At 42.3% G+C, this 12,873-nt stretch overlaps 1 protein-coding gene across 1 annotated transcript in view; it reads left to right on the forward strand.

The window, feature by feature from the left end:
- The first annotated feature begins 3,980 nt into the window (after positions 1-3,980).
- Positions 3,981-12,873, forward strand: part of TFDP2 (transcription factor Dp-2) — a 205,013-nt gene continuing 196,120 nt past the window's right edge. The window contains exon 1 of the mRNA XM_027544446.1: positions 3,981-4,316. The gene's annotated coding sequence lies outside the window, so the exon portion shown is untranslated. The remainder of the gene's footprint in view (positions 4,317-12,873) is intronic.

A 12,873-nucleotide genomic window follows, 5' to 3' on the forward strand; every position in this document is an offset into this window, starting at 1 on the left:
AGTTTGTTTCCATGTCTTGGTTATTGTAAATAGTGCCACTATGAACACAGAGGTGCTGCTATGAACACAGAGGTGCATGTATCTTTTTGAATTATAGTTCTATCCAGATATACGCCCAGGAGTAGGACTGCTGGATCATTATTATTTCTTATACCTCATGTGTTTAGGACATACCTCTATGTTTTTAGGACAAGTAAAATTTTATCCTAAAAATAACTTTGGGTTTGATATTAAGAAGAGGTTACTTTTACTAATGATGACTGTGAAATCTTTCCACTGAACAAACCAAGTCATTCCAGAAATGTAATAAGGACAAAGTTGTGTCCCTCACTAAAGAAATTCCAGGGCTTTGATTCCACTCTGCCCTTTTAATGTGACTAAAGGCCATATAATAGGACTGTCTCTGGAAGACAAGGCCTTGATGTAACACATTGTTCTCTTAAGGGTTATTTCCTTTATCACTGGATGGATTAGATGTGAAAACAGCATATTAAAAAAAAAAAGTCATATCTGCAACTGCGAAAGTCTAGACAACGACGGATCTTTGCGAATGGCAAAAAGGGGTCAGGAAGGACCTTGTCACTCAGAGTGTAGCGTCTGATGAAGCAGTTGGAAATTTGTTGGAAATGCAGATTCTATACCCCACCTGGGACCTGCTGATCTAGAGTCTGAATTTTAATAAGATCTCTAAGTGATTCCTGGGCACATTAAAGGTTGAGAGGCACTAATCCAGGAGCCATATAGCTCCACCTACTGAAAGCAGTACCCAGCCCCAGGAGAGAGGAGCACAGACAGTTTGCTCAGGTTTAACTCTTAACAGATCTCTTTCATGGCCAGCGGGTTTGTTGGCCCACAAATTTACAAGTTTTTATTTATTTATTTATATTTTAATTTATTTAATTTATGTATGTATGTATGTCTCCTCTTTCCAAATGTGCTAGGCTGTGGAACTCATCCATTCAATAAAAACTTACTGAGCTTCCCTAAGGCACTGAGGATATTGTAGTGAATAGGATGTGTGTGTGTGTGTGTGTGTGAGTGTGTGTGTTTAGTCGCTTTTAAGCCGTGTCCGACACTTTGTGGCCCTGTGGACTGTAGCCTACCAGGCTCCCCTGTCCATGGGATCTCCCAGGCAAGAACATTGGAGTCGGTTGACATTCCCTTCTCCAGGGGATCTTCCTGACTCAGGGATAGAACCTGCATCTCCTGCGTTGCAGGCAGATTCTTTACCACTGAGTCACCAGAGAAGCCCAGTGAATTGGATGACAGACCTCCAATTTGCAAGGAACTTGCAGTCTAACAAGGGCTTCCCTGGTACTAAATGATACAGGATACAGGTACTAAATGAGTAATTGCAAGTTTCATAAATGTTAGAAAGACAATTTTATGGGCAAAGGGCTGGAGTCAGGAAGCTTTTCCAGAGAGTGTTGTTTTAGCTTAGATGAGAAAGCATGTGTAGATGAGGTGTGGGTGAACTGGGGGATTATTCTACACACAAGGAACACCTATGAACAAAGGAAGTTCTTTGGACACTTATATGTGTATTTCCAGTACCTTGCACTGTTAGTGTATAATAAGTGCTTAGTAAGTGTTTGCAGAATCAATAAGCGTTCTGTCATGTTTCAAACATCTACTCTCCTTCCTTGGAGATAGTGGATGCTTTATTTTCCTTTTCAAAGGAAATCAGATCTTTCAGTGGGGAAATGAGAAGGAAGAGAGAAAGCTGACTGTTGTGCAAATTGCTAAATTGAAGCTGTGAGTGGGAATGAAAAATTGATTTACATGAATTTTCCTCCCTGAAGCAACTTGACAATTTATTCTGTTCTGGAGAATTTTCAGTTTTTGGCTTCAAAATCAAGCTGTTCCTTATTCTGAATTTCTTGGCCTGCTGTGAAACTAGCATTTAGTGTCTTTTACAGCATACCCTGATTAGGTCATGGAAATTCACAGCTAGATCAAACCAGTATATGGAAAATTTGAAACCTGCATGCCCACTTTACTTCATGGTATCGGAAGCTGTTATGAAACACTGACTTTTAAAGCATTTTTTTTCAAAAGCACTATTATCAAATGATCATAATAATCATTATTTATGGAATACTTACTATATGTATTACATGTATTACTATATGTATTACATAGCAAAACCCTCATATTAACTCTACAGGAAACATGAAAATTGCCAAATATTAACAATTTCATATGGTTTAACTTAATATCATCTTCAGACTCTCACCTTAAAAATTTACAGAAGTTAGAGAATCACTGAATCCATAGCCTTACACCAATATTTAGCAGAGTTGTCTTCATAGATAAAGATTCCAAACATGTTTAGTATATTATACTTCATTATATATTAAATAAAGCAATTTTATTCAATTAAAAAAAATTTCAAGGTACTCTTCCTAAATTAACATCCACCACTCCCCCTCCCCCATTAGCCCAAGCACAGCCATGTGTCTATTAATACTTCTTGGATTATTTATACAGTATACTGAGGCGGTTTACAATCCAGCTCTCCTGCTAGACTGAGCTCCTTGAGGACGGAGGTTTCATCTGTTTTGCTCACTTTTGTATCTTTGTCCCTAGAGTGTTTGAAAAGTATTTAAAACCTCAACAAAATTTCTGTGGAAACTACATCTATTGATCCATCACTGAAAAATGCAAGGTAATGACTCCTTTGGGGCTTTTGCATTTTAGAATCAGTTCAAGGAGACTTCATTGGGCTTTCTTGACGCCTAGGACTTTATCTATGTACAATTATGCAGAAATTCTCTCTCCACTCCACCCCACCCCAGAGAAAGGTCCAAAGGTGCATTCTCACCTCCCCCACTTCCTTTAGGTATTTATTTAAATGGCACTTTCCTGCTACCTTGACTAAGCACTCTAAGACAGGCCATCCTTTAAAGCCATTCCTGGTCTTCTAGGTTTGTTCCCCACAGCATGTCCCAACATGTAACATAGCTTATATTTCACTTATTTCTTTTGTATATTATCTTTACCACCCCACTAAAATGTAAGTGAAGTGAAATGAAAGTCGCTCAGTCCCGTCTGCCTCTTTGCTACCTCATCGATTACACAGTCCGTGGAGTTCTCCAGGCCAGAAGAGTGGAGTGGGTAGCCTTTCCCTTATCCAGGGGATCTTCCCAACCCAGGGATCAAACCCAGATCTCCCGCGTTGCAGGCGGATTCTTTACTAACCGAGCCACAGGGGAAGCCCACTAAAATGTAAACTCACACATGATTTTTCAGATAGGCACAGAATGTATTATTAACATTGAACTAAATAAGACAGGTATCTGGGGGTGGGAGCTGCGATTTTCTCTTCAGCGTCCATGTGACATGGTGACCTGCTCGGTTTTGGATCTTACTTGCCGGTTTGTTGAAAATCTCACACCCTAGCAGTCTTTAACCCACTGTCTGAATAATTTACAGGGTACTGCAAACTTGGCCCCACACGTGGCCTCATCACTCGTCCCCTTGCCCCTCTAGGCTGCTCCCCCGGAGGTGACTGATCAAGTGACTGGGAACCGAGATGTGCCTGGGAACTAGGGACGCCCGTTTTCCTTTTTCTAAGAAAGATCGGGGTTTTCTTGCAAAGGGCCGGGGGGGATGGGGGCGGATGGAAAAGTCAAGATTCCCACCCAGGCCGGGGGAAGGGGGAGAGGGTGTGGCTATAATTGTAGGCCTCAGGCCCTGTAACCTGCTCCGGAGGCGGCTGGGAAGCACGCGGCAGGATCGTTGTAGGCGATCCACTGTGAACCTCCAGGGGATTACCCAGGTACCCCGCAGAGTGCTTGAGACCCCGCTCCTCCACCTCGGGGGCCCCCTCCTCTTCTTGGGAAGCCTGGGGGCGGGGTTTGTTTACTCCGTGCACGCACCGCCAGCCTGGCCAATCCGTGAGGAGAGGCGCCGTACGTCATTCACCCAGAGGGCCAATCGGCGCTCACCGTGCTGCTCCGCCGCCAAAGCTTGCGCGGGGGAAGCGGGGCAGTGGCTAGGCCGGGCGAGGGCGGACGAAGCCGCCGGAGATTTCGGCTGCAGCCGCTGGCGCTGCTCGGTTCTCGAGGCGCGCCCTAACCCTTCCTCTTTGGGCAGGCTCGAAGGCGCGCGCGCGCGGTCTGCGTCCCGGGGCTTAGAACTCCAGGGCCTCGACTAGGCAGGCCGCGGATCGCCCACCCTTCCCCGAGTGTGAGTCCGCCGGGACCCGGGCGCCGCCAAGCGCTGGCGCCACTGTAGCAGAGGCGCCTGAAGACGCGCTCCAAGCTCGAAGAACAGTCCTGCGCGGCCGCCTCGTCCCCTGCAGCCAAGCGGTGGTAAGGTCCAGGGCGCGGGCGCGGGCTCCGTGCGGAGGGCCTCTGGACCCGGCCCGGCGTGTTTCTGGGCAGGTTTCCCTCCCTGCGCTTCAGGGCCCCCTGGTCACTCTGGGTCCCATCTGTTTATTCCCACGCAATCTTCCAGGCCCGGCCGAGTAACCCTTGAGTGCCTGGGGAAGGGAGTGGGAAACCGGAGACTACCCCCTACCCCCAACACGCACAGCAGATTGCGGGGAGGCACCGTCCTTGAGTCACGCCTGCTGGAAGAGAGGAAGGGCTGCTTTCTACTTTTTCGGTATCTTTAGGGCAGAAGAATGGCTTTTAAGTCTGACTTTTCCGACTTTTTCTCCTTTCATGACCCACATGCCTCCATCTGTCTCTACCAGGTGTATTTCAGAGTTCCAACACCTCTTGCGCTTTGAAGAGCCTTGCAACCTCCGCAGGGGAACTTTTCTCTAAAGTAGGGGATCACTTTTGGGCCCAGAAGAGATTTAAGGTTCCTTTCCATAGAAAAGTGTGAGGTTTTTATAGGATCTTGCAGGGAGAAGTGCAGCTAAGATGAGCGCCCAGTCTCTGGTACCAGCTTGTGTTCCCTGGCGTTGTGTGGTCTCAGTTTCTTCATCTGTAGTAGTAACCCCCTATTGGGGGTGGTGCCAGGGGGAAATGGGCTGATCGGTGGAACTACTTGGAACGAAGTGTGCGTCCTACGAAGTGCCCTGCCATGCATGAGTTAGGCATTGAACTGACCACCCTGAATGATGGTTTAGAAAAGTTCCCCCTATTGTTTTTGTTTTTTCTGTTGAGACAGTTAACAGTTTCATCTCTTTCTGTATTCACTGCTAAAGCTCCCTTTGAGCCTTTGAATTCTTTTTCTTTCTCATTCTGTCTCAGAGGGCTCAGACTCCCTGTCCCACTTCTTTGCTCTCTTTTTAGTAAGTCAGTAGCTCATTCCCTTCCTTCCCCTTTCTCTCCCAAATCTTAGTGTGTTTTTTCCACTTGAGTTCTATAGCCTGATTTTTTTCTGGGCCACTTTTCTCATAATGGCTTGAAATCATCTTTACCTAGTAGATACAGTTTAGGTTATTCATCTGTTCTTTATACAGTGTAATCATGAGCCTTACTGTACAAAATTAAATAGAAACTAGTTTAGTTGATCTGTTATTGCATGTTGCTTTTCCATTTCATTGGTTGGCCTGCCATTTAGCTAAAGTTTTATCACTATCCTGTTACTGTAATAAATCTTTAATGGCAGTGGCCATTCTCAAGTAGCACTGGGAGAAAAATCAAATGTCTAGACCCCAGATTCTGTCACGCTTGTGCGCTGGCGCTTGACGCGTTTGTTATTTATTAGAACATCTTGTGCCTGGAACTAGAGTCTAGTCTCATGGCAGACATGGTGTCTGTAGCCCTGTTCTGGCAGTACAGTTGCAGTTTCAGCAGTGTGGTGCTTATATTTAATAAAGGCCCAAGACTTATTAAACTCTTGGTGTTGAGTTCTCGTTATGTGTGGTTGGTTAATTAAGAGAGAAAACAGAATTTTCAATTGTGTCATACTTAATGTTACCATTTTGTGGTCATGTACCTTTCCCACCAACTCTTGGAAATGGGGACGTCCAGTTGGCACTTTCGAGTTTTTCCCTTGCAGCCAAAATTCTTAACTGTCTGAGCTATGTCCTCTCAATGCAGCTTGAAATTGGATGTACAGATAGATTTATGCTTAATGTGGAAAGTGTTTGTGGATGAAAATTATTCACTGAAACACAACCTGAAGGATTCAGAGATTGCTTTTTGGAATTAGGAATTGTAATGTGAATATACCTTTGCTTTTTTTTTTTTAGCATTATAGAAAAACTGGTTTTTTGTTGTTGTTGACATTTTTATGTTTTATACATAATACATGAGTTGTTTATAGTTACATCTGCACTTTACCATTTTTAAAGCCCATTTAGATACATGAAAGTTTTTAGAGTATGGTAAGAAACAGATTAAGCCAAAATTAATTTCATGGTGTAGGTTAGAACCTGGTATTCTAACTTCTAGTTCATTGTTTTCTTAGTTTGTCAACCTTAACAGTTAACTGGGACTGAAAGATGAAAAGATTAAGGCTTGAAAGTAGAAGGAGGCACTTTCTAATTTGGGCATTAAATATTAGATATGAGTAGTACCTTAGCATCTTATTTTTTTATCTTTAAACTTAGGTATGTTTCTTTTAAAGATTAAGTAATAAGCCATTATTACTGATAGTCAGATCTTGTAGTCAGTTTACATTGTCACTTGGTAAACTTGATTTCACTTTTTTTCTGAACTCAGCATCATATTTTAAGCTCTTATTGCAATGTATCTTAGAAGAAACTAGAAAGCATAGAGTTCAGAGTTTTTTTCAATGATAGAATTTTAAGTTGTGATGATTTTTCTAGATTAAATATATTCACCTCTTCATACTTGAATTCTTTCCATTTTAATCTGGGGTATATGATTCTAGGGGTAGGACATAAATAGATTTAAAAGTAGATTTGTGAGCCCTTGAAAACTTTATACAAAATTATATGTATTTGGATATTCTCTGGAGAGAAGATTCGTAGGTTCTGAGGTAAAGATATTTGGACAACTTTAACTTCTAAGAAATGATTTCTTTTATTGAACTAAAGTTCTCTCTTCACTGGTTCTAGTTCTGTCTCTTCTGTGAGTTTTCAAATATTCAAAGACACTTGCTATGTTTTCCTGATTCTTTTCTTCTCTGGACAAAATATTCTCAGTCTTTAACTTCCTCTAGTGGATTTGTCGTTTTGATTTGCACCTCTTCACAATACTGATGGCTTATTTGTGGATTTTTGTCAGTTGGTCCATACCCTTCTTAGCTGTGTAATACCTTTGATTAGGTATTAACCTGTGGAGAGAACCAGAAGTCATCACTCTGATTTTAAAGCACATTAAGAGTAGTCTTGCTTCTTTTGGCAACCACATTGCACTGTTAATTTATGATAATGTCTTGTCTAAGGAAATGAATTCTGGAGCTAGCCTGCTTGGATTTAAATCCTGGCTGTATATCAGTTGGGTAACCTTGAGTAAATTCTGTAAACACCCAGGGCCTCAGTTTTCTCATCTGTAAAATGGGGTTTATGATGGTACCTGTTTCATAGGGTTGTTTTAAAGAATAAATGAGTACATACGTGTTAAGCATTTAGAATGGTCCCTGCCATTTAAGTGCTGTGTGTGTTATCCATTATTGATTTTGCCATCAGCTGAAATTTGAGTTTTGTCCATGCTCTCCAAGTTCTTTATAGAATATGTTTCGGTAGGACTTCGTATCTATCCCAGTTGAATTTTATCTTGTCAGATTGGTTCCAGTATGTTTACTCTTTAAAAAAAAAAAAAGAGTCTTAGTTTGGTCATTCAGTAAAAAAAGCTTATTGTTTTTCCATACATTTGATAAACTTTAAGTTTGATAATGCTGGTACAGTGTTCATACAGATTTTATTAAAGTGTTGATGAGGTGGGCTAAGAGCATTCTTGTCCTGCTAGAGACCTGAGGGTTGATTTGAAAAAAATTAATTCTTTGGTTCAGGTTGTTCAGCCAATTAGAAATGAAACTAATTTATTATTATCTATCTCAGATATTTCCAGGTTTTCACAAGGAATTTATAAGGAACTTTAACACTTGCCTTCCTAAAACCCAAATAATTTCATATCCTTCATCTTTAAAAATCCTATCTGTTCAATAAATGTCAGAAAAAAAGAGTACTAATCTGACATTGCTTGTTCTTAGTGAAACTATAATGGTTTCCAGTCACCTAGGTCGGTTGCTGCTTTTTCTACATTCACAGACTTCTCTCAGACATGACTCTAAAATCTTGTCTAGAGTTACATTTAATCTCAGTGATAATCTTGTCTAGTTCAGTTCAGTCAGTTCAGACGTTCAGTCGTGTCCGATTCTGCGACCCCATGAATCGCAGCACGCCAGGCCTCCCTGTCCATCACCAACTCCAGGAGTTCACTCAAACTCACGTCCATCGAGTCGGTGATGCCATCCAGCCATCTCATCCTCTGTCGTCCCCTTCTCCTCCTGCCCCCAATCCCTCCCAGCATCAGGGTCTTTTCCAATGAGTCAACTCTTCGCATGAGGTGGCCAAAGTACTGGAGTTTCAGCTTTAGCATCATTCCTTCCAAAGAAATCCCAGGGCTGATCTCCTTCAGAATGGACTGGTTGGATCTCCTTGTAGTCCAAGGGACTCTCAAGAGTCTTCTCCAACACCACAGTTCAAAAGCATCAATTCTTTGGCGCTCAGCTTTCTTGACAGTCCAACTCTCACATCCATACATGACCACAGGAAAAACCATAGCCTTGACTAGACGGACCTTTGTTGGCAAAGTAATGTGTCTACTTTTGAATATGCTATCTAGGTTGGTCATAACTTTCCTTCCAAAGAGTAAGCATCTTTTAATTTCATGGCTGCAGTCACCATCTGCAGTGATTTTGGAACCCAAAAAAGTAAAGTCTGACACTGTTTCCACTGTTTCCCCATCTATTTCCCATGAAGTGATGGGACTGGATGCCATGATCTTCATTTTCTGAATGTTGAGCTTTAAGCCAACTTTTTCACTCTCCTCTTGCACTTTCATCAAGAGGCTTTTGAGTTCCTCTTCACTTTCTGCCATAAGGGTGGTATCATCTGCATATCTGAGGTTATTGATATTTCTTCCTGCAATCTTGATTCCAGCTTGTGCTTCTTCTAGTCCAGCATTTCTCATGATGTACTCTGCATAGAAGTTAAATAAGCAGGGTGACAGTATACAGCCTTGACGTACTCCTTTTCCTATTTGGAACCAGTCTGTTGTTCCATGTCCAGTTCTAACTGTTGCTTCCTGACCTGCATATAGATTTCTCAAGAGGCACGTCAGGTGGTTTGGTATTCCCATCTCTTTCAGAATTTTCCACAGTTTATTGTGATCCACACAGTCAAAGGCTTTGTCATAGTCAATAAAGCAGAAATAGATGTTTTTCTGGAACTCTCTTGCTTTTTCCATGATCCAGCAGATGTTGGCAATTTGATCTCTGGTTCCTCTGCCTTTTCTAAAACCAGCTTGAACATCAGGAAGTTCACGGTTCACATATTGCTGAAGCCTGGCTTGGAGAATTTTGAGCATTACTTTACTAGCGTGTGAGATAAGTGCAATTGTGTGGTAGTTTGAGCATCTTGTCTAGAGTTACATTTAACTTCAGTGATCAGAAGTTGACAGGATCCCCTTTCCCTTGCAGCTGGATGGACTTTGTAACTAGAGTGGTATGTTGTACCTTGTCGATTGTTTACTTAGAGCAGCTGTGCTGTGCTTAGTCGTTCAGTTGTGTCCAACTCTCTGCGACTCCATGGACTGTAGCCCACCAGGCTCCTCTGTCCATGGGATTCTCCAGGTAAGAATACTGGAATGGATTGCCTTGCCCTCCTCCAGGGGATTTTCCCAACCCAGGGATCGAACCATGTCTCCCGCATTGCAGGCGGATTATCATCTGAGCCACCAGGGAAGCCCATGAATGCTACAGTGGGTAACCTATCCTTTCTCCAGGGGATCTTCCTGACCTGGGAATAGAACCGGGGTCTCCTGCATTGCAGGCGGATTCTTTACCAGCTGAGCTGCCAGGGAAGCCCAACTTTCTTTAATCTTACACATATTGAGCTTTGGTTTCCATTGATTCATTGATTAAATTTATTAAATGCCCATTTTGTGCAAGATGCCAATGCTTGTTTAAACCCATCCCATCTGAAGAGGATTTTCTTTTTAATTAACTGATTTAACTTTTTTGGCTGTGTTGGGTGCTGCATGCAGGCTTTTTCTAGTTGCGGTGAGCAGGGGCTGCTCTCGAGTTGCAGTGCTTGGGCTTCTCCTTGAGGTGGCTTCTCTCGTTGTGGAGCACAGGCTCTAGGGTGTACAGGCTTCAGCAATTGCAGCACACAGGCTCAGTAGCTGTGGTTCCCGGACTTAGGTGCTCCTCAGCAGGTGGCATCTTCCTAGACCAGGGATTAAACTATGTCTGCTGTATTGGCAGGCAGATTCTTATCCACTGGGCCACCAAGAAGTCCAAGAATTTTTCTTGATAGAGGTACCTAAAGCACAAAGGTAATCCATATTCATTTCTTTCCTTTATCACTGTTGTTACTATGCTCTGGCCCCCAATCCTTCTTTTCTCTACAATAGTGGCTTCCTTTTGACCTTCCTATCTTTTCCTGACTCTATAAGCATTGCAGCCAGAGTCCACTTTGCTTTTAAAAAAAATTTTTTTTTTTTTTAATTGAGGTATAGTTGATTTACAGTGTTTCGTGTCGGATGTAGAGCAAGCTGATTTAGTTGTATCTGTGTGTGTGTGTGTATTTTTTCTTTTTCAGATGTTTTCCTTTATAGGTTTTACAAGATATTGACTATAGTTCCCTGTGTTATGAGTAGGTCCTTGTTTATGTTATGTATAGTAGCATGAATCTGTTAATCCCAAACTCATTTATCCCTCCCCACCAACCCATCTTTTTTTCAGTCTTTTCTTCCCCACTGGAAAAATCTATACTGATCTAATTAGATTTTTATTATTGAATATTTTGCAGCTCCTTTATTCTGTTTTCTGTTTATTATCGTTTTAAATTTAAGTCCCCCACTTTTTTTTTTTTTTTTAAACCTTTCTTTTTCTTAGAGATGATGGAGACATGGTGGTTCCCCACCAGCTGGTCAGCGTGTCAGTGACTCAGCTGACAGTTACAGAAGCACTTAAGTTACAGGCACCGTATGAGGCTCTGAATTGACAAAGGAGCATGACATAGCCTCAGTCGTTGAAGAATTCTAAGTGCAGCGAAAGAATAGAAGAAAGTATTTGAATAAATCCTTTTTTTTTTTTTTAATACTCAGAAGTACAGTAAGTTTATGTAACAGATTTCATTTTACTTTGAAAAGAGTCAAGTATTACTATGTTGTTATTAAAGAATGACCTTGTTAGAAACTAAGATCCCGCGTCCTGCATGGCCAAGAAAAGCCGAAAATGATTTTGTTGAAGTGAGCAATTCAGTTCTTTTTAAGTGAAATAAATTATAATATCTATAAATGTGGAAGAACAGTATATATTTCAAAACTGCCTAAATAAAATACTTAATCAAAACTGGTAGCATTTACTTCTCTTTTGCAGATCACTCGAGAGGGAACAATTTAAAAAATCAACCTACTAAGCTTTTCTTCACAGCATTCTTGAAATTGTGGTGGTAATATAAAACTGCCTGTAAAAGAGAACGATTGTGACATGGTATCAAGGAGGGGGGGATGGGAGACGGAAAGGTGAGCAGGGAGGCAAGGAGAGGATAGTTGCTATTAGAACCAGGGATGTGCACTTCCCTGGCTGGCCAGCAGTTAAGACTCTGCCTGCCCTTCCACTGCAGGGGGCCCAGGTTCCATTCCGTCCGGGGATCTAAGATCCCACGTGCTTGGAGGTGCACCACAAAGTTTAAAAAAACTAGGATCCCACATGCAGCACAGTGCAGAACCCCCAGGAAAGACTAAAAAAGGAACTAGGGATGTAATATACAACATGATAAATGCGACTGACACTAGTGTATGCTATGGGGCTTCCCAGGTGGCTCAGTGGTACAGAATCTGCCTGCAAAGCAGGAGACGCAGGTTGGATCCCTAGGTTGGGAAGATCTCCTGGAGGAAGGCGTGGCAACCCACTCCAGTATTCTTGCCTGGTGAATCCCCATGGGCAGAGGAGCCTGGTGGGCTAAAGTCCATGGGGTGGCAAAGAATCAGACATGACTGAGCACACACACACACATACAAACACATTGTATGTTACTTATGAAAATTGTTAAGCGAGTAAATCCTAAGAGCTTTCATCACAAAATTTTTTTTCTGTTTCTTTAATTTTCTGTCTATATGAGATGATGGATATTCACTTGGTGTTTTCATGATGTATGTTCAGTTCAATTCAGTCGCTCAGTCGTGTTGGACTCTTTGCGACCCCATGAACCGCAGCACGCCAGGCCTCCCTGTCCGTCACCAACTCTTGGAGTCCACCCAAACCCATGTCCATTGAGTCTGACATGCCATCCAGTCATCTCATCCTCTGTCGTCCCCTTCTCCTCCTGTCCTCAATCTTTCCCAGCATCAGGGTCTTTTCAAACAAGTCAGCTCTTTGCATCAGGTGGCCAAAGTATTGGAGTTTCAGCTTCAACATCAGTCCTTCGAATGAACCCTCAGGACTGATCTCCTTTAGGATGGACTAGTTGGAGCTCCTTGCTGTCCAAGGGACTCTCAAGAGTCTTCTCCAACACCACAGTTCCAAAGCTTCAGTTCTTCTGCGCTCAGCTTTCTTTATATAGTCCAGCTCTCACATCCATACATAACTACTGGAAAAACCATAGCCTTGACTAGACAGACCTTTGTTAACAAAGTAATGTTTCTGCTTTTCAATATACTGTCTAGGTTGGGCATAACTTTCCTTCCAAGGAATAAGCGTCTTTTAATTTCATGGCTGCAGTCACCATCTGCAGTGATTTTGGAGCCCAGAAAAATAAAGTCTGACACTGTT

Source organism: Bos indicus x Bos taurus, chromosome 1 (assembly GCF_003369695.1).
Source record: "Bos indicus x Bos taurus breed Angus x Brahman F1 hybrid chromosome 1, Bos_hybrid_MaternalHap_v2.0, whole genome shotgun sequence".
Classification (NCBI taxonomy): domain Eukaryota; kingdom Metazoa; phylum Chordata; class Mammalia; order Artiodactyla; family Bovidae; genus Bos; species Bos indicus x Bos taurus.